The sequence below is a fragment of the Gallinula chloropus genome, assembly GCF_964237585.1.
Source record: "Gallinula chloropus genome assembly, contig: HAP1_SCAFFOLD_140, whole genome shotgun sequence".
In the NCBI taxonomy this organism is placed as follows: domain Eukaryota; kingdom Metazoa; phylum Chordata; class Aves; order Gruiformes; family Rallidae; genus Gallinula; species Gallinula chloropus.
In genome coordinates, this window is record NW_028168155.1 from 58,074 (window position 1) to 83,904 (window position 25,831).

The window sequence follows — 25,831 nt, forward strand, 5'->3', positions numbered from 1 at the left end:
AAGGTAGTTCACAGCCCTGGTTCTTCTGGGGTTTGGTGTCCCTTGTAAAACTGAGGGGTGTCTGAAACTGCAGAAGGGTGTGCAGCTTGGAATGAATCCCAGTGCTCTGGGTGGGATCGAGGAGCTGGGCTGCCATGCAAATGGCGATCTGAACCCCTCTTAAGTCATGCTGTCATGTGTCCTGCCTTTGTTGTTCAGATGCTGCCATCCCTGGGTGTGAAGAGAAGGCTGAAGAAGTTTCTGCTGCTGCGGTGAAGGTACCAGCCAGGGCAGCAAGGAAACACCGAGCTTCGGGCAGCGATGCCGCTCCAGGAGCAGAGTCTGTGGGAGAGGTTAGCAGAGACTTTCCTGAACCTGTGCAGCCTCAGGCTCTTCTTTGCCCTTGACAGCAGGTGCCTCTTGTGTGCTGGGTTTGCCTCGCCCAGATTTTACCTGCTCTGCTCTGGCATGTGGAGCTGAGGAAGGAGCACCCAAACTACATGACCATGTGAGAACAATCGCCTGCTTCCTCTGGATAAAGCCCTCTCTGCTGGGTTGGGTATCCACCGGCCCGGGAGAGGATTCCCCTAGGACTCTGGCTCTGTAAAAACGAGTCCTGAGCTGCTTGACCCCTTAGTTTGGTTGGGAGGTGCCGTGTTCTTTTTCTTACTGCCCCATAGGGTGAGAGGAGTAAGAAACCCTCATGCTCTATTATTTGTCCCTGAGAGCACCATTGACTCTTTGTTTGTACAAAACCCCTTTCTGAGGGGCTCAGCTCTCCCCCAGCCAGAGTCAGGGCTGAACTCTGGAATGCTGAGGAGCTGCCTGAGGGGAACTGGGCAGGAAGCCTGAGGGGGTTTAATCCCTGCACATAAGAGAGCCCCTATTAACAATCAAACCCAAAGGGCAGCGTGCTGGTCAGAGATCCTGCAAAGATCCTTCTGCTGTGCTCTGAGCCAGCAAATCCCAGTCCCTAAATGGGACCAGAGCTGCCTCCCTTTCCAGAAGCTTCCGCTGGCTTGGGCTGGTGTTCAGGTTAAACTCAGGGTGGTGCTTTGTTTGTTTCTGTTCCAGACTCAGGCACTGTCATCTGAGCCTGCAGTGAAAAGACCCAGAAGTTCTGTGCTGGAGGAAGAACTGGTGCAGACTGGTAAGGCTGACGTCAGGGCGTGAGCTTGTTTCTCCTGCGCTCTTCCTGGCGTGTGGTGCGACTCTCCCCCTCGGCTCACGGACGGGCTGTGGCGGCATCGCCCCTCGGTAGCGTCTGGCAGTGCTGGGGTGGGAACTCAGTCTCTTCCCTGCAGCTCCAGCTGCGATACGTCTGCTGCCAGCTGGCCAGAAGGAAACTGGTCTGGTTTGGGGTGTTAGATCCCCAGAACCCTTTTTGGGTTTGAATCTGGGGTTCAGCCTGTCAATACCTCATGCCCAGTGCAACTTGCTGCAGTTGCCAGTAAGGAAATCTGAGACTGTTCTAAAGGAACAGAATACAGGGAATGTGGGGATGTAGGGGAGAGAGTAAACATTGACCTTTGGGGAAGCTCATCAACCTCCTCAGTTGCCTTTAACAGTGGCTGATTTGCTTATGCTCTCCTCTTGTAGATCAAATGCCTTGCGGGACTCCCTTGGGCAACGGAACACTCTCCCTTTGGGGCAAGACAGCTCCTTGTGCCAGGTAAAACCCTTCTGTTTGCTTTGACTTTCTTCTCTGACAGGTTTGCTTTCCATTTCATTCCTGAAGATCCTCTGTGCTGCCCAACATTTGTCTCTGTGTCCGCACAGGGATGTTTTTCCAAGGTTTCCTGGGCTGCTTTCCTAAGGGAGGTGAACCTTCAGTAGCATTTTATTTTTCCTTCCTCCCCTTCCAACTCGAGATGTTTTTTTTCTTTTTTAGTCTGGGGACGTGAAATGTAAGGTAATGACAGGGGATGCCAGTATTTTCTCTCTTCCTTTCCACCTCCCCTGGTCCTTCTCGCACAACTTAGAGGCAGTTTTCTCTTTTGGGTAACCGTGAGGTGACAAATTTGATTCCTGCCCCTCTGGTCTGCCCGAGTTCAGAGTCACCCAGCTGAGTGTGAAGAGCCTCTGCACAGAAATGCCCGCTGTGTTTTGTCATGACACCAGTGCAGGATGTTTGACAGTCTCGTTGTACTTTAGGTATTTGTTTTCCTTTAGCTGTGGCTCCCCACTCACATGTAGACAGTTGTGTAGGAATAAATTGTCTCCTTTCTGGTGCTCTGACACGTATCAATGCCAAATGCCATGCTTATAAACACTGTGGTTCCTTTCTGTTGTTTTTTCCTGCCCCACAGTGCTCCAGCCTCCTCGACTGCTGAGGCCCCCTTGACTGCTCCAGCCTTCTCCAGTGCTCCAGCCTTCCCCCCTGCTCCAGTCTTGTACAGTGCTCCAATCTACACCGTTGCTCGAATCTACTCTGGAGTTAAATCACACCCCAGTCTTCCATCCTACTGCTGTGTTCCATCCTACTGCTGCCGTGTGCCATCCTATTACTGCCGTGTGCCATCCTACTACTCCAGCTTGCCATCCTACTTCCATTTTCCATCCTACTACTGCCACATGCCATTCTACTCTGCTGTTCCACCCTTGCTCCGTCTTCCATCCTTGTCCGGTTTTCCAACCTTCTCCAGTCAACCAGTGACAACTCTGTATCAGCTGGACCAGCAGAAATATGGAGGAGATCCCTTTCCATCTGGGACTCCAAAGACCTGTGAGTATCCCCATGATTCGTACCTGTCCCACTTGGTGGGTAGACTGTAGCTGCACCACACAGCAGGAGGACGTAGTATCTGGTTGTCGGGACTTGTGGAGGGTGACACATTACTGCACCCCCTTAGGTACCCGCTACTTAACTCAGGCTTGTGGTTACATGGTGCTCTTCAGTCCTTTTTTCATGCTGTTGGTGACTCTCTCTGTGGCAGCAGAGCTTTGAATCCCCGTAAGCTGGTGGTTGTAACACCATGTGTTGGAGGGCAGACAGCAGGTATTGTCCCAGCCCCCGGCCTGGGAACTTCCTCCGCTCAAAAGCTTTTGTATTTCCTCTTCCTGGAGGTGCACCTGGTATGTGGGTACAGGGTGGGCATTGCAGTTCCTTGCTTGGTTCTCCTGTTCCTCCTCTGACAAGGGGTGATCTGGAGGGTTTCTAAATGAGCTTCTGCTGTTGTGGGAGTCTCCTTCAGCAGCTGGCTTTTTGTGGGAATAAATGCTGGAGATAAAGAGGATCTTTTGTTCTCTTTTGGGTTAAACAGCAAATTCCTGCAAGAAGAAAACCGGGAGAAAAGAAAGGTGGAGCTGGCTTGTTCCCAGGGGACTCCTCACAGCACAGAGCCCCACGTAAGTGAGCGCTGCTTGGGTTTGGAAAATGAACTGTGGCTCCTTGTGGTGAGGGTCTGAACCCGTCCGAGTTCAGCCCAAGTCATCAGCCCGAAGCTTCTCCTGTTCTTATGGCACCACCTCTGGCTGCGAGCGGAGCGGGAAGCTGGGTTGGACTCTCCAAGCAGAGCCTCTTCTCGCTGGCCCAGTGCTCTCTTTGCTGTTTTGGGGTTGGGGTTTGTTTAATCAGTCTGCCCCATTCAGGTGAATCTGACTTTGTCCCCATTCCATAAGTTTTTAAGGATCTGTTGAGCCCTTGTCAGAGACCGTAGGCTGCCAAACCCAGCTCTGGGATGAGGATTGATTCTGGCTTGGAGCACAGAGCCCGGTGTGTGACAGAGCAGGGGCTGGTGCCAGTGTTTCTCAGGACATTCCCTCCGAGGGAAAAGCGAGGCCTCAAGCCTTGATTGCAGAGACACGGCGCTGTGCAGAGCTGGGTGTGCCGAGAGCTGGGGGGACCCGCCGAGCCTGCGGGAGTGGGAAGCGCATCCCGAGTTGGGTGCGGTTAGCGCAGGGCTGGTGTGGGTAACGCCTGCTGCTCGTCCTCTGAGGGAACGGCACATCCTCTGCCTTCCTTTGCCTTCCCTAGGAAATCCCTCAGCAGCAGAACAGCAGCGACTGTGGGGGTTTCGCCTGCCAACACGCAGACAGCATCTCCCAAGACGAGCCCATGACCTTTCCTCAGGTGAGCGAAGGTTTCCAACAGCTCCAGAGCTTTTTTGCCCTGGGTTTTTTCAAGAGCTGGGGGAGGGGAGTTCAGGCAGCAGCCTGGGGCAGGGGCTGAGGGTTTGTACCTCTCCTTGGGCGCGCGCTTGCTGGGGTCGGCACTTTGGGGTGGCCTCAGCAGGGCAGAGCAGCGCTCCCCGTCCCTAACGAACCGGGTGTTTGTGCCTCCTTGCCACCCTGACTTTCTATTTAATGGCTTTCTCTCTCCTCTTTCCAGAGTCACATCCCTCACTTCCACAGGAAGATGGTGTGGGCCATAATCCACCAGCAGCTGCTGTGAGACGGGCACCACTGCAGTCACACTGTGATCCCCTTGGACTGACCCTCGTTTTAGTTTCTCTTCTGAAGTTTGACCAAGTCCCTGCAACGTGGGGTTGGGTTTGTTGTTCTGTTTTTGTCTGTTAAATGTGCAAAGAGAAATATTTATTTATTTTATTGCATTAAATATTTAAATTCTATAAAAAAAAAAGCCGTGCTGGTGTGAAGCTGTTTGGGACCGGAGCGGCGTTGACCCTGTAAACAATATGTCATCAATTATGTTGGAGTGGGTTTTTTGGGGGTTCTTTCTGTTATTTCCCCCTTATATTCTCACAGCTGCTCTAACTCCTTTAAAATCAAAATCGAATCCTACACTAGAACCAAAATAACGTAGAAGTGAAGCTGTTTTATTAGGGTGACTGTCACATTTCCCCCTTTGAAAGTTTTGATAATCATACTCAATACTTTCACATACTCAAATTGTGGCTTCATTGAATGTCAAATTGTCATGTGCAACTTCTTTAAGAAGTTGCAATTCAACTTCTTTAATCAAATTATAATTTATTTTTTAGATTGAACTGCTATTGATATTAGATTTGTATTTATTTTCTTATCAAACTTGTTCACCTGCTTTTACTTGCCAAGTTACAGGTTTGTAACGGGGCCTGTGAGTGTGATAAACAGAGATACTTCAGGTTTTATTCATTCTCACTTCTTTTATTACTATGATGTTAGTGCTGTGCCTATTCTCTTAAAAAATAGTAATTAAAAAAAAACCCAGTCCTGTCTCTGCTGCAGATGGACTAAAAAAACTCTAGTTTGACAGGATCTTGACTCTCCTGGCTTTGTCCCCACCTGCAAGATGTGCATCCTGGTTTTCTGTCTGCTGCCCCCCTGTCTCAAGCCAACCCACTAGAGGTCTAGAATTGCAACAGTTGCCAGGGACCTCTGGTGACCAACCAGTGACATCTCTGTCAGAGGGGCATCACCTGGGAGGTCACTTCCCAGAGGGGAAGCACCTCCAGCCTTGTCAGGGGAGATCACCTCCGGTCTTGTCTGGGGAGATCACCTTGAGCAGGTCACGCATGACAGGGTCCAGGTAGGTGTTGAATCCCTCCAGAGAAGGAGACTCCCCAGCCTCCCTGGGCAGCCTGGGAGGAATTTCCTTTTCTTCTTTTCTTCATTTCTTAAGTCTTCTCTTTGATGGCTCAGCCGGGTGACGGTAGAGATGGTAAAGCCGGTATTTACCCAGTCTGCCCTTTCTCCAGACTTTATCCTACCTCCTGGGTCTGGGATTCCTGAGGGCCCCTTCTAGACAGGTGGATCCTGTCCCTCTCCAATAGGTTGGAGTCACCAAAGAACATCCCCTTGTTGTCCAAGCCAACCCCCTGGCCTTAGTCCCAGCCCTGTAGCCAGGAGTTGAGAGGCGTGAGATTTCCCAGCCCGTTCAGAGAAAGGAGGAAAAGCCACCTTGGGCACCAGTGTTTTCCAGTCACACCCCCAGGGCTCTCTGGTCTGCCTTGGTTCTGCCTGGTGAAATGGTGTGAAGTGTAAAGGTGAAGTCAGGTGAAATCCAGAAGTCTGTTGGGGCGAAATGTCCTGATATATGGTCTTGGGTGAGGAACTTGTGGTGTGCTCTCTGGTAGGGACGTGAATCTCAGGACTGGAATTCAGGGACAGAATTTCAGGACTGGAATTCAGGGACAGAATTTCAGGACTGGAATTCAGGGACAGAATTTCAGGGCTGGAATTCAGGGACAGAATTTCAGGGCTGGAATTCAGGGACAGAATTTCAGGGCTGGAATTCAGGGACAGAATTTCAGGACTGGAATTCAGGGACAGAATTTCAGGGCTGGAATTCAGGGACAGAATTTCAGGAGTGGAATTCAGGGACTGAATTTCAGGACATGAATTTCAGGACTGGGAAACGACCCTGTTGGTGCTCATAGAAACACCTTCAGGCATTTCTGGAGCTTCAGCCTTTGTGTTACTTTGCCAGCGATGACTGTGAGGTGCTTTCTTGTTTCTCCTCCCAGCTGTAATCCCTGAGGCTGTGTAAAATGGCTGGGCGCTTCCACAGAGTCCTCCTGTGTGCCATACCTGGAGTGCTGGCACTTGTTGGCTGCTGGTGGCTGTACTGCCAAAGGAGAAAGTCTGCCACCTTTAATCAAGAAGAAAGAGCCGCTGAAGAGCAGCGGGAATCACCAGCAGCGAGTGTTGGGGCGAGAGAGGCAGCCTCCAAGGAAGAGCAGTGCCCAGGGGATGAAGCCTCAGCCTCCCTGCCTCTGGAGATGGCGAGCGTTGCGTCCTCTGGCTGTGCACGTGCATCTGAAGGTGGGACGAGTGCGAAGGCCCCGCCGCAGAAGACAACGTGGTCTGGTGCATCAGGCCAGCAGTTGGATTCACAGAGGGTATCTGCAAGCCAAGATGTGCCTGCTGAGCAGAGCTCAGCACCAAGAGAAAAGCCTCCCACTCTGGCTCTGCCTGAAGGCAGCATCGTGCCCCACAGTAAAGGGGTGCATAAAGAGGATGCTCTGGCCTTGCATCGTGGCGGTACCAGGGCAGCAGGGATGGGTGAAGGTCACTCAGGAGGGAAGGGATTCCCAAATCCTCCTACAAATACATGGGGACCAAGTGTTTTATGTGCTGTACCCCTTCTGCTTCAGAACATGTCTAAATCTATCCTCTCCCTCTAAATCTATTCCTCTCAGCAGAGGAATATTTGGCCCTTGTACAGGTGGGTATGCATTTGCTCTCAGAATTCCCATCGCTGTTGGCTCTGGGTGAATTTCAGGGTCTGCTGCAAAGGGGTGAATGGGCTGGTCCCCTTTCAGCATGGAGCTTACTGTCTAAAGCTGAGGGTGTGCTTGAGCAGCCCAGTGAAATGGGCCGTGTCTGGGTGCTGAACACCCCGCTGGGTTGAGACCTGCTCGTATGAATGGTTTCTGCTCCCGTTGAGGCAGCCTCCAGTAAGCACGGGGTCCTTCTCTCTTTATGGGCTGCTGCTGAATGGATGGATGGCAGCAGGTTTCTGAGGTGCTGCTGGGCGAGGCAGAGACGTGCTCTGAGGAGCTGTGGTTGAGTCAATCAGTTGCAGACCAAGTGCCCTTGAACCCTGTCAGTTCTGTGTGAAGAGTTGCATGGCCCCCCACGTGCTGAACTCCAAGTCAATGCTGGCCACATGTTTTTACAGCAGCATACACACCCTACTTTCTGTGTCCTGCATAGACTTGGCCAGCAGATGAATGCCTGCTATTCCCAACTGGATATTCCCACTCTGCCAACTCCAGTAGAAGGCAAGTAACTCAACTGCTCACAAGCTGTTTGCTTGAGAAACTTGTAGGGTCATGCAAAAGCCCAATGCCCCTGAGCACGGTAGTGGCAGACAGACTTGAGAGTCCAAGGCAGCTCTGCTGTGTCGCAGCTGCAGGCGGGTCTGATGGAGGGGCAGGGGTGTGGAAGGGAGATGGGAGCAGCAGAAGGAATGCTGTTGGTTCTTAGGAGGTCGCTGTGCAGCGCGGCTGATCCGCCCGAAGGGCTCGTTTCTGGGCATCCACTCACCCTGAGCTCTTCTGCTTTGCAGTTGGCACGATCTGCGCGGCTCCGGCTCTGGATGGGGCGTGGTTACGGGCTCAAGTCAATAGGTACTTTGAGGAGACCGGTGAAGTGGAGCTCCGCTACGTGGACTACGGAGGCTACAACAGAGTGAAGATCAACCAGCTCAGGAAGATCAGGTCTGTAGCTCCTCTGCTGCTGCTGCTTGGATTGCTGGGAGCGTGGTCTGGGGTCTTTGGAGGGTCTTTACTTTTAAACTGAATTCCCGCTAAAGCAGTTGATTAATTGCTGTAACCTTCAAGGACACAGGAGAAACTTAAATCCATCTTCTTTGGGTTTGTTCCCTTTTCCTTCAGGTCTGACTTCTTATCGCTGCCTTTCCAAGCAGCAGAAGTTTTGCTGGACAACGTGGTCCCGCTGGCAGGTAACGGAGCTCTCGAGACGTACCCTGGTGGTGCTCTGGCAGGTTTCCCTGGGTGCCAGCTGTGTACCAGCCTTGATTCTGTCTCAGCCTTCTCCCTCCCCTTGCGAGCGCAGCCTCTGAAGGGACTGGAGAGAGGGCTGGAGAAAACGTATTTTCTTCTAAATGTGTGAGTGTGGCACAACCTGTCAGGCTCCAGGGGAGAGATGGGGAAGGGCCAGGCTTTCTCCTGTGTGGAGGGAGGAGAGAAGGAATGACTTTACTGAAGAGCAGGTTGGCAGGACCTTCAGGGTATAGGTGAAGTAGCTGGAGCTACTCTGCCACCTACTGTCCCGAAGGAGTTACCAAGGCAAACTTAGCTTTTAATTTGCTAGACAAACGCCTGAGATTTTCCTACTAGTCAGAGTCAAAACAGCAATGGCAGATGAAAAGTCTGCTCTTCTGCCTTTCAAGCCTCCCAATTCACCCGCTGCTGGCGTTCACATGCAGGTGGCTTTAGAAAGCGCTCGGTCCTTTCCCTTCGGCAGCACAGCAGGGATAATACTTGTGTGACCTCCAGCTGGATAGGCTGGGTCCAGCAAATGCCTCCAGCATTGGCAGGGGAGGGTTCTCTGTTCGGGCTGCTGTCAGAGGTCAGGCAGGGCTGGTTGCTTAGTCCCTCCTGGCCTGTGAAGCCTGGCACCATCTCATCTGCTGTCTCCCACTCTGCTCTCTCCACAGACGAGGATCACTTCTCATCCCAAGCGGACGCCGCCATGGTGGAGATGACCAGAGGTGCAGTCCTGGTGGCGCAGGTCAGTGGGAGCTGTCTGGGAAAGCCTTGCTGCTGCTTTGAGTGCTGCTGTTGGCCCCTCTCCTCCAGCATCCTGTGTGTGCTCCAGGCCAGAACAAAGGCCCAGCTTGGACGCCTGGCTGCTGGGCAGGGCTCTCGTGGAGAAACCTTGGTGCTGAGACCTTCCTGGTGCAGCATCGGCAGCGCAGTGGCTGACGCTGGCCGTGCCAACTCTGTGGCTCAGGGCAGGGCACTGCTGAGAATCGCTCACACTCGCGACCAGGACTGGTGTCTGTCTGCACACTGATGTCGGTCTGTCTTTTCCAGGTCACAAATTATGACAGTGCAACAGGTCTGCCACTGGTAGAGCTCTGAACTCGATGGGAGATGAGGTGTGTCTGGCCACATGCCTGTTTTGTCAACACTCTTAGAGTTGACGATGATGATGATGCAGAGTGTTGATCAGCAACTGGCTGATGGTTCTTTCCAGTGGCTTGTTCACCTTTCTACTTCTTTTGCCCCCCTTTAGATGCTGTCAGTGAACAGAGCTCTAGTGGAAAGAGGGCTGGCTCAGCGGCTTGACCACTAGAGATGCCCCAGATGCTCTGACGCTTATTTCTGCAGAGAAATCTTATTTTGCACTGTTACAATTTGGTTTGGCAAGTTCTTAAAAGAAAACGTTCTCTTACCAGTGTGTGGAGTTTTTCTGGTCTGTTCAAACACATTTCATAGGGAGCACAGCTCGTCCTTACGCGGTGTCTGGGTCACACGAGACCGGGAGATACTTCATGGGAGGATGAACGTGCACCATGTTATTATGGCTTAGACACACTAGGAGTAAAAAAACCCAAACCAACTACTCAAAAACCTACTAAATACAGCCTGGTGCTAACGTGAGTTTCGTGGCCAGCGATGCACAGAAGACCAGCAGTTTGTTGCTGCTTAGAAACATCCAGTCATCAGTTTCCACACAGCATCCTTGAGCTCCTGGATCCTCACGCTGTAGATGAGGGGGTTCACTGCTCAGGGAACCACCAAGTAAAGAAATGCCACTACCAGGTTCACTTGTCTGTGGAGACAGGACAAGGGGCAATGGCATCTTGTAGGAGCATAGGAATTTCCACACCAACATGTGGAAGAACTTTTTCAGTGAGTGAGGGAGCCCTGGGAGAGACTGCCCAGGGGAGTTTGGAGTCTCCTTCTCTGGAGCTATTCCAGCCCCATCTGTACGCCGACCTGTGTGACCTGTCCAAGGGAAACTGCTTTGGCTGGGGGTTAGACCCAATAAAAAATAGGCGAGTTCCACGGACTTGTGGAGGGCTGGATGTGTCCCTTGGTCAGTTGCTCCTCTATTCAATCTTGGAAGTGGGCAAGTTTTTCTTTAGTAAGCGGCCATCGCTCGACCCAAACGGGGGGTTGTATTTTCCAGGTTAATTTTCAAGTAAGCTGCCCACTTTCAGTGGTCACCATCAAAAATCCTTTTGCTCTGTGCCCAGCCTTGCTCTCAGTGGATAAACGCATCCCTGAGCCTGTGGCACATACGAGCAAATGCTGCAAACCGATTCATCAGGAGACAGTGATTTCTGGGGGAGTTGGGTGGGAGGTGTGGATGGGAGCGGTGGGTGTAGAGACCAAGTGGGTCCCTGATCCGATGTCTGACAAGGCAGATTCTGGCCAGGCGGCTTCGGGACCGTCTCTGTAGGGCTTTTGTCCATGTGCACAGGCTCCTTGCCAGTGTCCATGGGCTCAGGAGGTGCCGTGGGGACAACACTGACCGGTGCTTTAGTCTGTGTTTCTCTGTATCCGTAGCCTTCGGGTGGGGGGGCGGTCGGTCCTGGGACTGGGGGCTCAAACCCTTTCCCAGCAGGCCATGCCGTTGCCGCCAGAGCTTTAGCAGCCCCCGTGGCATCTGTCTGCTCCGCTTTTATGCTTTCCAGAGTGGACATCCCAAGTTTCCCAGCAGCAGCAACTCTCTTGCCCTTCTTGTCTCCCCTAGAGACTGCATCCCATAATTTATCCCCCACCCCTTGCCAGGTGTTTACACTGAGCACTAAGTGCAGTTGGAGTGAAACTCCATGGTCACGACCCCACCGCAGCAGACGCTCCAGTGCTGGCTCATCCTATTTTATGCCTCTTTGAAAGGGTTGTTGCTCAAATCCTGACTATGGCCCTTTCCTCACTAGAGAACTCATTCCCCAGAGCTGTAACAGCTGCTCACCTTCTCAGCCGTACTGCTGCAGGGTGTTGTTTTCTCTTCTCTCCATCATCCTTGAGCACTGTCTGGTTGCTGCAGGAATTGTTTCCAGCTGCTCTTTTCCTCTGGAGTTTGTGGTGACCGGCAATGAGCAACACCCAATTCGATATGAATTTCAGGTGAAGCCGTTTATTGGGTGAAATCCCACAGATTAGAGACATTTGTTACTGCAAAGGTGGCAAGCTGAACAACTGCTACTTGGTTACAGACACTGTTCACACCCCACTGACTGGTTTGTGATTATAACGAGTTCTGATAACCCATCTTATCGCCAAATATCCTTAGTTTACCTTTGATGCCTAAAAGCATCCGCACACCGGCTGTTTGACCATCTTATTATGGCTGGTTCTGGGAAGGAAGAAGCTGGGTGCTATCTGGGGAGGATACCGGGCAGAGGAGCGGCTGGAGAGGGGCGTGTCTATGCAAATAAAGATCAGAGGTGCGCGCAGGGGCTGCTGGGAGTGCTCGGTGCGGAGCTCTCCGCCGGTTAACGGAGCCGGGAGCAGCGGATCCCGGCGGGAAGAGGGGGATAGGCAGGGGAATGTGAATGCGAGGGGGACCTGAGGGTGTTTCGGGGCAAATGTGTATTAACCGTGTTTTGTGTGAGTGCCGGCGGGGGTGTGTAGAGGTTCTGGTTGGCTTTTAGGCATCAGTTCTCGGCTTTTTAGCTAAGATCAAGCATAGTATCTGTTCTTATCTGTTTGACATCTGATATGTTTTCAATTAGAGGACTTTATATTAAGCGATTTTTTGGTCCTGCGTGGGTATTCCGATTTCTTCGCCCGTCGAGGAAAGGGGGTGCCTGGAGTCGGGTCCCGGTGTGGGGGATAAACCCGGCTTCCCGCCTGTGTCTAAACAGACCGTCTGTCTGCTGACAGGTGGTCCCTGTCTGTCGCGAGTCACAACCTTGCTCTCATTTATTTTGTTCTCCTTAGCACCTTTCCCTCCAAGCATCTTGCAATAGTTAGTAATTGAATTTACTCTTATTTATGTGTAAATTATAAATGCGATTTCTTATGCTCCCTTCTATACGTCCACCCCCATCAACCATGCCACTGTCTTGGGAACAGCCTGTGCAGTTTGCTCTGTCCCCAGATCACAAACGTTCCCTTCACACCCTGAGCTCCTGAGCTCCTTTGTTAATTCTTTCTCCCCCTCCCTCCCTTCTGCCAGGATGTTCAGCAAGGAGAGAAGAAGACGGACAAACAGCTCCTCCAACAAGGGAAGGGAGAATGGCCTGGAAGCCCGGCTGACCCGCTGCCCGCCAGCGCCAACAAGTCATGACAGGGAGAATAAGCCCTGCCTTTGTGGTGGGGACGTTGTAGCTGATGTAAATGGGGCTGGGGGCTTCATCTGCTCTGTGCTGAGAGGCAGCGTCTAGTTCTAGTGCTGGCAGCCTGACTTGAAGGCAGGAGATCCCCAGCGCTGGCTGTTCAAAGGGATCGATGCTCCTCCCGTCTGGCAGTGAGGGGTTTTGCCTCGTTGGGGAATCCTGTTCTCCCCGGGAAGGAGAAACGTGAGGTAAACACAGGGGGTGCCGGGATTCTCGGGGTGGAAACCCGGGGGCACCCCGAGAAGCCTCACCCCGGCTGCCCGCGCAGCTCCCTCCCTCCCCGCATCCCCGCCCTTCTGGCTCGGGCAGGGCAGGGGGAGCGGGGTGGCTGCGGGACCCAGCCGAACCCAGCGGGACAGGGGAAACCGACTCGTTCCCGCCCACTGGGTTCGGCCATTCCCGGCGGGTTCGGCCATTCCCGGCGGGTTCGGCGGCGGGTCGCTCGTCGCCGTTGCCCGGGCAGCCGGTCCGGCCGGTCCCGGGCGGGGCCGTTCAACGCTTCCCAAGTCCCCGCTCCGTGTCCCGGGACACGCGTCCTGCCCACCCGCCGCTCTCGCTCAGTCGAGCCTTCGGCCATGGCTGAGCCGGTCTGTGCTGCGGGAGCGGAGACCGGCACCGAGCGCCGGGAGAGCGCTGGGGAAAGGGCTCGGTAAGCCCCGGGAGCCTCCGTCCTCTCACCCGCTGAACCGGGGGGAGGAGACCGGAGGGGGAACCTGCCCAGTGGCCGGGCCGCCGGCCGCTCCCACCCACCCGCGTCCCTCGGGCCGCAGAACCTGCGGTGGGGGGGCGGAGAGAGAGAGGAGAGGAGAGGAGAGGAGAGAGCCGCCCCTCTCCTGCCCGGGCTCTGCCTCCCCAGACAGGCGGCGGGAGGAGCCAATGGCGGGGCTGCCCCGCGCAGCCCTGGGAGGGGCGGCCGGGCAGGGCCGGGCCGGGCAAGCGGGGGGCAGAGCCGGGGAGGGACGGCCCAGCCCAGCCTGGCGCTGCCCAGGGAGGGGGAGCAGCACCGCGCATGCGTGGCCGGCCCTGGGCCACACACACCCCCACCCCACACACACCCCCGTTGGCTCCTCCGCGTTCTCCCTGCCCAGACAGGCAGCGGTCGGAGCCAATGGCGGGGCTGCTCCGCACCCTGGTGGGAGGGGCCGGGCCGGGCCGTGCCGGGCGCGGCGCAGGACGGGCGCGTTCCCGCCGCGGGCTGCCGGTGCCTCTGTGCCGATGGCTGCTGGGGCCCCTCGGCGGCCTCTTCGCCGCCGTCCGCCGCGCCCCCCGCGCCGTCCCCGGTCTCGCCGCCGCTGCAGAGGCCGCCCCCCAGGTCAGCGCTCCGCCCCGAGGCCGCACGGCCGCCCGAGGGCCTCGCCCCGTCCCTGAGGCCCCGCGGCCTCCCGGGTGCGGCCTGCGGGACCTCTCCTGGGCGTTGGAGCCCAGGGCGGGAGCGGAGCTGCGGGTCCCCCTGCCCCGAGAAGGCCCCTGGCGAACCCGCCCCCCTTGGCCCCCCGGGGGCTTTTCCGTCTGGGAAGCGGGGAGTTGGGAAAGAAACGGGCCCTGGGAGCGCGCGTGGGGCAGGAGCAGAGGGCTCAGTGTGTGTGTGTGTGTGTGTGTGAGGGGGAGCAGCGGCTGGGGGCGAGTCCCGGCGTAGGGCGTGTGGAGACACGGGGCTGCCTTCCCGGGGCTGAACCGGTGCCGGCGTCCCGGAGCTCCCAGGCACAGATGGTGGGTGGTTGTGGGGTTGGAAGGGACCTGAGAGACCCATCTTGTTCCGGCCCCCCTGCTATGGGCAGTGATGGCCGTGCCGTGGCTGTGGCTTCTGTGTCCCAGGGTAGAAAGAGGCAAAACTGCGGGTGTGGGTGGTGAAACCCCCGGGGAGAGTAACTCAGCGTTGTACACAGGGGCATTGCCCTGCTGAAGGGCAGTGTGTGGCTTGGGGGGGGGTTAACCTGTGCAGAGTGAAACAAAGCCCCTTCCACGTTAGCCAAAGCCCTGTGTTTGGTGCTGGGAACAAGCGTAAGTCATGAAGAAGCATTAACAGAAAGGAATTACCCCACTGTAGTGGGATAATTAGCAGAGCCTTGGCTGGGAGAGGTGGGGGATGCTCTGCGGTGTCTGTGAGTGTGTCTGAGATGATGCCAGGGGGGCTTGGAAAGGGAACTCCAGCAATTAGCTCTGGGAGTTTTGCTTGTGTGAAGCTGAGCCGTGGTTGTACATCCCTGTTCTGTGTCTTCTCTCCACAGCCCTCATCTGCCTGTGGAACATCCTGATGGGCAGGAACCTCCAAAGCTACAACCAGGTGGCGCCCATGACAAAGGTAGTTCACAGCCCTGGTTCTTCTGGGGTTTGGTGTCCCTTGTAAAACTGAGGGGTGTCTGAAACTGCAGAAGGGTGTGCAGCTTGGAATGAATCCCAGTGCTCTGGGTGGGATCGAGGAGCTGGGCTGCCATGCAAATGGCGATCTGAACCCCTCTTAAGTCACGCTGTCATGTGGCCTGCTTTTGTTGTTCAGATGCTGCCATCCCTGGGTGTGAAGAGAAGGCTGAAGAAGTTTCTGCTGCTGCGGTGAAGGTACCAGCCAGGGCAGCAAGGAAACGCCGAGCTTCGGGCAGCGATGCCGCTCCAGGAGCAGAGTCTGTGGGAGAGGTTAGCAGAGACTTTCCTGAACCTGTGCAGCCTCAGGCTCTTCTTTGCCCTTGACAGCAGGTGCCTCTTGTGTGCTGGGTTTGCCTCGCCCAGATTTTACCTGCTCTGCTCTGGCATGTGGAGCTGAGGAAGGAGCACCCAAACTACATGACCATGTGAGAACAATCGCCTGCTTCCTCTGGATAAAGCCCTCTCTGCTGGGTTGGGTATCCACCGGCCCGGGAGAGGATTCCTCTAGGACTCTGGCTCTGTAAAAACGAGTCCTGAGCTGCTTGACCCCTTAGTTTGGCTGGGAGGTGCCGTGTTCTTTTTCTTACTGCCCCATAGGGTGAGAGGAGTAAGAAACCCTCATGCTCTATTATTTGTCCCTGAGAGCACCATTGACTCTTTGTTTGTACAAAACCCCTTTCTGAGGGGCTCAGCTCTCCCCCAGCCAGAGTCAGGGCTGAACTCTGGAATGCTGAGGAGCTGCCTGAGGGGAACTGGGCAGGAAGCCTGAGGGGGTTTAATCCCTGCACATAAGAGAGCCCCTATTAACAATCAAACCCAAAGGGCAGCGTGCTGGTCAGAGATCCTGCAAAGATCCTTCTGCTGTGCTCTGAGCCAGCAAATCCCAGTCCCTAAATGGGACCAGAGCTGCCTCCCTTTCCAGAAGCTTCCGCTGGCTTGGGCTGGTGTTCAGGTTAAACTCAGGGTGGTGCTTTGTTTGTTTCTGTTCCAGACTCAGGCCCTGTCATCTGAACCTGCAGTGAAAAGACCCCGAAGTTCTGTGCTGGAGGAAGAACTGGTGCAGACTGGTAAGGCTGACGTCAGGGCGTGAGCTTGTTTCTCCTGCGCTCTTCCTGGCGTGTGGTGCGACTCTCCCCCTCGGCTCACGGACGGGCTGTGGCGGCATCGCCCCTCGGTAGCGTCTGGCAGTGCTGGGGTGGGAACTCAGTCTCTTCCCTGCAGCTCCAGCTGCGATACGGCTGCTGCCAGCTGGCCAGAAGGAAACTGGTCTGGTTTGGGGTGTTAGATCCCCAGAACCCTTTTTGGGTTTGAATCTGGGGTTCAGCCTGGCGATACCTCATGCCCAGTGCAACTTGCTGCAGTTGCCAGTAAGGAAATCTGAGACTGTTCTAAAGGAACAGAACACAGGGAATGTGGGGATGTAGGGGAGAGAGTAAACATTGACCTTTGGGGAAGCTCATCAACCTCCTCAGTTGCCTTTAACAGTGGCTGATTTGCTTATGCTCTCCTCTTGTAGATCAAATGCCTTGCGGGACTCCCTTGGGCAACGGAACACTCTCCCTTTGGGACAAGACAGCTCCTTGTGCCAGGTAAAACCCTTCTGTTTGCTTTCACTTTCTTCTCTGACAGGTTTGCTTTCCATTTCATTCCTGAAGATCCTCTGTGCTGCCCAACATTTGTCTCTGTGTCCGCACAGGGATGTTCTTCCAAGGTTTCCTGGGCTGCTCTCCTAAGGGAGGTGAACCTTCAGTAGCTTTTTATTTTTCCTTACTCCCCTACCAGCTAGAGATGTTTTTGTTGTTTTTTTTTTTTTTTTAATCTGGGGCCGTGAAATGTAAGGTAATGACAGGGGATGCCAGGATTTTCTCTCTTCCTTTCCACCTCCCCTGGTCCTTCTCGCACAACTTAGAGGCAGTTTTCTCTTTTGGGTAACCGTGAGGTGACAAATTTGATTCCTGCCCCTCTGGTCTGCCCGAGTTCAGAGTCACCCAGCTGAGTGTGAAGAGCCTCTGCACAGAAATGCCCACTGTGTTTTGTCATGACACCAGTGCAGGATGTTTGACAGTCTCTGTGATAAATGAGCCTTTGTTCAGTAAACCACATGTACCTTGAAACAGGTTGTAACGTTCTGATTTTGTAAGAATGATTGTGTAACGTATATTGTTAGTTGCTAACGAAGCATAGAACTGAGTTATAGGTAACTTAGAAGTGGAAACCATAGAAATTAAGTAGCCAATGAATGAGCTTGCTGTTAAAGATGACCAAATATGGGAGAGGGGTCAACTAAGGGAGAAGTGAGGAAGAGGAGCAACTTCATCCCATCGACCACTAGAAGGTAGAAGACGACCCCCTAACAACAACTGGCGCATGTGCAGAAGAAGCCTCAGTGAAACAATCGGGACCCGGAACTAAAGGACTATAAAAACCTGAATTCGGAGAGGGACGGTGCGTGCCGTTGGTAGAGCTGAGACTCTCCGGCCGCCCAGCGCTGTTTGCTTAATTGCCGCCTGCTAAATTAATAAAATTAAGTTTGTAACTGAATTAACTGGTTTCCGACTGGTGACTGGGAAACCCACGATAACAATTTGGTGCCGTGACTCGGATGGAGAACAACCGGACGTGAGCCTCTGAGCAGGGAGGCGCCCCGCTGTATCAGCGGCCCTGCCAGAGTATCCGCTCGGCTCTCCACCGACGAACCGAAATTCTCGGCAATAAGCAAAGAAAAGCCGGCAAAGCCCCTTAATCTTTGTGCACGAAGCCCCGGACGAAGACGCAGGACGCGTGAGTATAGGCCAGTTTACCGTTCGGTTGGGGCCAGGATTCCCGGGGTGGGAGAGGTACGAACCCCGAGAGGTGGGTAAGAGTACAGACCCCGGATGATGGGACAGAGGAAAAGCAGGCCCACTGTCACCATGGGTGGGGGAGATCCTGTGAATCTTTCCCCAGTACCCCCGAGTAGTCCATTGGGACTGATGATTAAGTACTGGGATGCTCACCCTTCTAGGCGGGGTAAGAGTAAAGTAAAGATGATACATTAATGTATGGAAGTCTGGGCAGGACAACCCATAAGGGGTGAATCTGTTCGCTGGCCCAGGTTTGGTTCCTTTGAGGATTGGGTATGTCAAGCTCTAAATTTGTGTGTAAACGAAAAGGAACCCTTTGGTTTAGAAGAAAGTGAATATGCAGCCCTTTGGATAATTTCTGAAACAAGGGCAAATTTATACACTTTAAGTGAAAGAGAACCCCTTACGAGAAGTGGCAATGGGGGAATGAGAAAATGTTTAAAGAAGACTAGGAGTGTCAAGAACTTTATTTGCTGGGGATAAGGAGTAAGACAGAGCCCCTGGTAAAACTGAAAGTATGTCCCCAGCAGTAAGAAATTGAGTTCCTTGTGGACGGAAAGATCCACCATCCAAAGTTTACCCCCGGGGATGTAAAATTTCCTCGGAGACAGTACAGGTAATTGGCGCAAAAGGGGAACCCTTTGCGGTACCCATGGTCAAGGAAATACTATTTGAAAGCAACTCCAAAATTGGCTTAGAATCATTGTTGCTGGTGCCTGAAGCTGACTATAATTTACTGAGACGAGACTTAATGGTTAAACTAGGAATTTCTTTGGAAATAAATAAAAAAAACCAATTACGAGTTAAATTACGCTCCCTTAAAGTCGAAGACGAAAAGCAAATTAACCCTGAGGTATGGTATACCCCAGAGACCACGGGGAGATTAAATGTTAAACCTTTTGTGATTGTGATTAAGGACCCTGAGGTCCCGGTACAAATTAAACAATGCCCACTACCTGAGGAGGGTAGGAAGGGATTGAAACCAGAAATTAAAAGACTAACAACTTTTACGGGAATATGAGCCGGGCCAAGGAGTAACCCTCGTCCAGTATGTGGACGACTTGTTGTTGGTCAGAGAAGATAAAGAAACAATTAGACGGGAGAGTATTAAACTTTTAAACTTTTTAGGCTTACAGGGTTTAAAGGTGTTTAAACAAAAATTACAGTCTGTAGAAGAAGTAGTAAAGTACCTAGGACACAGACTCAGTAAAGGAACTAAGAAATTGGATCGTGAAAGGGTTAATGGAATACTCTCTATGCCTCTGCCCAGAAATAAACGACAAGTGTAACAATTATTGGGACTTTTTGGGTATTGTAGGCAATGGGTTGAGAATTTTAGTGGAAAAGCAAAATTTTTATATGCTAAATTAGCTGACGATGGGTTGCTAAAGTGGACTCCAGAGGATGGAGAAAAATTGGAAACACTTAAGAGGGAATTGACAAATGCCCCCATGCTCAGTTTACCTGACTTGCGGAGACCCTTTTTCTTATTTGTTAATACAGAGGGAGGTGTCGCATACGGGGTATTGGCTCAGGAGTGGGCAGGAAGCAAAAACCTATAGCCTATCAAACTATTAGACCCGATTAGTAGGGGATGGCCCACTTGTCTGCAAATAATAGCAGCCACGGTACTATTGGTGGAGGAAGCTCTCAAAATTACCTTTGGAGGAGAGTTGAAAGTAATCAGGGGAATATTACAACAAAAAAGTGGACAAATGGATATTAATTGCTTCTCCAAAGTTGTCTCTAGAAACTACCTCTCTGCAGAATCCGGCCCAACTTTTATATCTTGAACCTTATTCACAGACTCAAAATATGCTTTTGGAATAGCTTATACATTTAGAAGGTTTGGGAATAGAGAGGGTTAACAAATTTACAAGGAAAAGACTAATCCATCAAGAGCTTACAAGCCATAAGGGGCCTTAAGAAAATTGCAGTGGTACGCTTGAGGGGACACCAGAAAGGGTTAACCCCGCAAATAAGAGCAAATAATTTAGCTGACCAAGAAGCTAAAAGAGCTGCTTTACTAATTCTGGAGACTAGGGACACAGATATATCGGATAAGAGGCAGAAAGAACTAAATCAACAGGTACCGAAATTCACACCACAGGAGTAAGAAAAACTAATAAAGATGGGAATACAAAAGAATAGTTCAGGAACCTGAGAATTACCTGACAGCCGAGAGGTTTTTCCTAAAACAATGGCCTCAGAATTTTACAAAGAATACACAGCAGTACACACTGGGGCACTCAAGCCTTAATTGACCAATTTGTAATTAAGTATATGTGTGTGCATTGGTTTATATGATCTGGCTAAGCAAATTTTAAGGGGATGTATAACGTGTCAAAGGGTCAATAGACAATATCTAAGAAAAATAAAGCAGCTGAATCCTGTAGTTTCACAAAATGTTTTTAACTAGTATTTTTAACAGTACTGCTGCCTACAACAATAGTTTTCCTCCTGCCAGGCACTGTACCCCTCCCCTGTGCTGGCATCTTGCTGGTGCCAGTGTATCTGCGGGGTGGACTTGGCCAGGGAGATCACAGAGTTACAGCTGCGTGGTGGTGTGCTGACTTAGTATGCAGCTCAGCTGCTTCCCCTGGCTGGTTCACCAAGCAAGCATGGAAGCTGCTTGCACTGGCTGGAGGGAAGCACAAGATGCACATGGAAAAAGCAAGAGGAAGAATCCTGGCCCATAGACCCTTTTTTTTTAATATACAAATTGATTTTAATGATTTGACAACACGAACCACGGCCTGGGTAGAGGTTAAAATATTATTAAAAAAAAAAAAAAAAAAAAATTAATTACTCCCTGATGTGGGATTGTTGAAACTGTAGATTTGGAATTGAGTGACAACACCACACACCATGGCACCCACAAAGTTCTGGCAGAGTTGAAAGAATGAATGGAGAAATTAAAAAACAATTAACAAAATTAAAATTGGAAACAGGGATGTCCTGGATTAGGTGTTTACCATTGGCTCTATTAAATATCTAAACACAGCTGAGAACTGATGTGGGTGTTTCTCCCTTTGAAATGTTATATGGGATGTCATATGACATGAGTAACCTGGGGAATCATCCGCGATTGGAGGATTCCCTAGTAGAGGCTTACAAAACACAACTAATGGCAAGAAGAAAGGAGTTAATAAGAAAAGGAACGCCCCCCCCTTGCATATGGCAATACACAAGATACAACCGGGTGACAAAGTCCTGATAAAGACTTGGAAAGAAACTTCTTTAACACCTCAAAGGGAGGGACCTTTTCTTGTCTTACTTACAACAGATACAGCCATTAGGACTGCTGAGTGTGGATGGACACATGCCAGTCGAGTGAAGGGACCTATTTCGGATTCAACATTGCAAGAGCCATCCTGGAAGGTCACCAATTCTCCTGGAAGTCTCAGAATGACCCTAAAGAGATCTTAAACACCGATGTTCTTATACAGATAAGTGATGAAGGAGAAACTTGTAACTCTAAGTGTGTAAAAACTTTACAGTTAAGTGTGGAGTCAAACGTTGTAATTGTTATACTTTTATGTGTTTTATTTGTAAAATCTGCCAAGGACGGTGGTGGTCTCATTGTTATGAAGGAACCCGTCCTAGGGGAATTTATGGGAATAATTACACACAAAAATTGAAATTGACACAAGAAATATTTGAGTATAAAACAGCTGAAGGGGAAATTGAAAAATGGTCACCACAGTGGTGGAATATATATAGGTTACCAGAATATTAATGTTTCCACCCAAACGAGCCTGTTCCTCTTTCAATAACTCTTGTCCAGGTGTGTTGCCGGAGAGACCTAAGTGGAGTATGGTGCAGCTCCCCAGAGTAAAACGAATAACTGGGAGAAATTGAAACAAAGGTGCGCTAAGAGAAAAATCTCGGAGCCTCCTGAAGAATACCCCTGCTGCCGGGAAGATGGAACACCCCGTGACTCGAAGCAACCGAGCCGACGGGCGAGGCAGAGGTGTAAAAAACTGTGGAGGACGGAACCCCGAGATTAGAATAAAGCTCAAGCCTCGGAGGAGCTGCCCTAGTGCAAATCCCGGCTTAACACTGCCTCAGGAACACACCCACCTAGGAAAAGAAAAAGGGGGGCTAGAGGGCAATAAATGGGATCAAGAAAAACCTTGTAGGAAATCAGAATACCACCACCCATCCTGGCTGATTGTTTTAATTATTGTATGTATCTGGGAGCAATTAATTAGACCATGTCAAGGACCCTTGTTAGGTGGGAGGATTCAAAGGTCCTTAAAGTTAATGTTAACGGAAAAATCCCTAAGATCACGATCTGAGGTGGTGTTACAGAACAGAGAGGTTTAGATCTCCTATTTTTAAAACAAGGGGGACTTTGTGTAGCCTTAGGAGAAGAATGCTGTATTTATGCAGATCATACCGGCATTGTTAGAGATACTGTGGCTAAACTTAGGGAAGGGTTGGAAAAGAGATGATGAGAAAGAGACTCTCAACAAGGCTGGTATGAATCATGGTTTAACTCTTCCCCCGGTTGACTAAACTCTTATACTAAGCCACCGAGAATTACAATGGTTTACTGAACAAAATGGTGATAAAAACAAAAAGGGGGGATTGTGATAGATGAGCCTTTGTTCAGTAAACCACATGTACCTTGAAACAGGTTGTAACGTTCTGATTTTGTAAGAATGATTGTGTAACGTATATTGTTAGTTGCTAACGAAGCATAGAACTGAGTTATAGGTAACTTAGAAGTGGAAACCATAGAAATTAAGTAGCCAATGAATGAGCTTGCTGTTAAAGATGACCAAATATGGGAGAGGGGTCAACTAAGGGAGAAGTGAGGAAGAGGAGCAACTTCATCCCATCGACCACTAGAAGGTAGAAGACGACCCCCTAACAACAACTGGCGCATGTGCAGAAGAAGCCTCAGTGAAACAATCGGGACCCGGAACTAAAGGACTATAAAAACCTGAATTCGGAGAGGGACGGCGCGTGCCGTTGGTAGAGCTGAGACGCTCCGGCCGCCCAGCGCTGTTTGCTTAATTGCCGCCTGCTAAATTAATAAAATTAAGTTTGTAACTGAATTAACTGGTTTCCGACTGATGACTGGGAAACCCACGATAACAGTCTTCTTTTCTACTCTTTGTATAAACAGGTGTAATTTTTCCTTTATTCCTATCACTGGGGACTTCACCTGACTTCTATGACTTTTCAAATATTATGGAGAGTGGCTTGGAAACTACATCAGCCAATTCCCTGAGGACTCTGGGATGCACCTCATCAGGTTCCATGGGCTTGAGCAGTCAGTTTCCTAAGATGGTCATGAACTTCATGTTCACTAACAGCAGAAGCGATATAGTGATCCCAGGTCCCCCATTACAGAATCATATAATGTGTTAAGTTGGTAGGGACCTTTAAAGGTCACCTAGTCCAAATCCTCAGCAGTACACATGGACATCTTTAATAGATCAGATTGCTCAGACCCTCATCAAACTTGACCTTGAATATCTCCAAGGATGGGGCCTCTGCTATCTCTCTGGGGAACCTGTTCCAATGATCTACCATCTTCATATTGAAGAATCTTTTCCTAATATCTAACCCAAATTTACCTTTTTCTAGTTTAAATCCATTTCCTCTTGTCATATCACTACACGTCCTTATAAACAGTCCTTCCCCAGCTTTCCAGTAAGTCCCCTTCAGGTACTTGAAGGCTGTTATAAGGTTTCCTCAGAGCCTTCTCTTCTCCAGGCTGAACAAATCCAACTCTCTCAGCCTGTCTGCATCAGAGAGGTGCTCCAGTCCTTTGATCATTTTGTGGCCCTCCTCTGGACACGCTCCAACAGGTCCATGTCCTTCTTGTGTTGAGGGCTCCAAAGCTGGACACAGTTTTCCATGTGAGGTCTCGCCAGAGCAGAGCAGAGGGGCAGAATCACCTCTCCCGCTCTGCTGGCCACACTTCTTTTGATGCAGCCCAGGATGCTGTTGGCCTTCTGGGCTGCAGATGCACATTGATGGCTCATGTACAGCTTTTCATCCATGAGTACCACAAAGCCTTTTTCCACAGGGCTGCTCTTCATCTCATCATCCTGCAGCCTGTATTCATAATGAGGATTGTCCCAACCTCTGTGCAGGACCATGCATTTAGGTTGCCAAGTTTGCATGGGCCCATGTCTCTAGCTGGTCCAACTCCCTGTGTGTGGCATCCTGTCCCTCTGGCGTACTGACTGCACTACCCTGCTTGATACCATCAGCAAACTTGCTGAGGGTGCACTCAATCACATCTTATTAGTTATCATTAATAAAGATATTGAACAAGCACAGAAGTGAGGCTGACAGGTTGGTAGTTCCTGGGGTCCTCTTTCCTACCCTTTTTGAAAATGAATGTAATATTTCCTCTCTTCCAGTCACTAGGGACTTCACCTGACTGCCATAACTTTTCAAATATCATGGAGAATGGCTTGGAAACTACATGAGCCAATTCCTTCAGGACTCTGGGATGCATGTCATCATTATGTATATTCAGGCTCCTCAGGTGGCCATGAACCTTATCTTCAATTACAGTGGGAGGAACTCTGTCTCCCTGGTCCCTGTCTTGTGGGCCATCAACTTGAGACCAGTGAGGAGAAGGGTAACCAGTGAAGACTGAGGCAAAAAAAAAATTGAAAACCTCAGTCTCTTCCTCCTCTGATGTTACCAGTTCACTATTGTAGCTCAATGTGGAGGGTATGTGTTCTTTATCCTTCTTTTTCTTATTTACCTGTAGAAGCCCTTCTTCTGTTCTTGGCATCCTGTGTCAAGTTCAGCTCCAGCCATGCTTTGGCTTTCCTAAACTCGTCCCTACAGAACCTGGCAACATCCCTGTACTTCCCCCAGGATACCTGTCCCACTTTCACTGCCTGTGTAGTTCCATCCTGCTCATGACTATTCTTTATGGACATCTCTTCACACTCTATTCATTTCTTAACATAAAAGGCAACACCTCCACCCCTCCTTCTCCTGTCCCTTCTGAACAGCTTGTAGCCATCGATAGCCACACTCTAGTCATTGGATTCATCACAGCAAGTTTCGTTAGTGGCCACTACGTTGTAGCTTTCCAGTAGCATGGTAGGTTCCAGTTCCTCCTGTTAGTTGTCCATGCTGTGTGCATTGGTGTAGAGGCACTTCAGCTGGCTAGTGGCTGTGTCACCTTCTTAGATGGACATCCCTTTATTCCTTCAAGGCATTCCATGGAAGTTGCTCTGTCATCTCCTATTACGTCAGGAGCCTCTGGGTTGTGCTGCAGTGCCCTTTCTTAACACTCCTTTTCTGGTTGATATATCTGTACAAGTCCTTCTTGTTATTCTTGGCATCCCTTGCCGAGTTTAGATCCACCCATGTGATCTGATAAAAGGCCTTGTGTATAGACAATACATATCAACCTGAGGGCAGATCACAGGAAGGATAACTACTGTGTTTATGACATTCAGAAACAAAACATGAGAATTCGTGAATTTCAGAAGATCAGGTGAATTTTACCATTTAAATAATTTGAGTGAAATAGATCTCTCTGCATCATAGCTTTCTCATCTGTGAACATGAAATTGTACAGTGCATATTTGACATATACAATTTTTAAATAACAACACAAGGAATGCATAGAAGATTACAGACTTTTATTTCAGTAGATATGAAGATGAAATCTGGATATTTTATCAGCAACATTACAAGTGTCATCCACTGGTTATCAGCATTAATTTGAACATAAAGATGCATTTGGTGCCTAACAGCACCCAGACCATTATGAAGACAGATGTTGGGCTGAGGGCACATTTAATTAGATTAGCTAGCTACATTACTGAGTGAGTTACTATTTCTGCTTGCTCTGACTAACAAATGGTTTCAGAATGTTGTTAACCACCCATTCTTTTGCACGTTGCTTTTAGCAAATGCTGCATTCATTTGTAATCCCCCAGAACACACA

The 25,831-nt window shown here is 50.7% G+C and overlaps 1 long non-coding RNA gene across 1 annotated transcript; it reads left to right on the forward strand.

Annotated features, from left to right (window-relative positions):
- The first annotated feature begins 14,826 nt into the window (after positions 1-14,826).
- On the forward strand, positions 14,827-16,632 carry LOC311204744. Its single transcript, XR_014618107.1, has 4 exons — positions 14,827-14,987; positions 15,183-15,316; positions 16,038-16,113; positions 16,563-16,632. It is a non-coding gene; the product is annotated as an uncharacterized lncRNA (long non-coding RNA).
- The last annotated feature ends 9,199 nt before the right edge of the window (positions 16,633-25,831 follow it).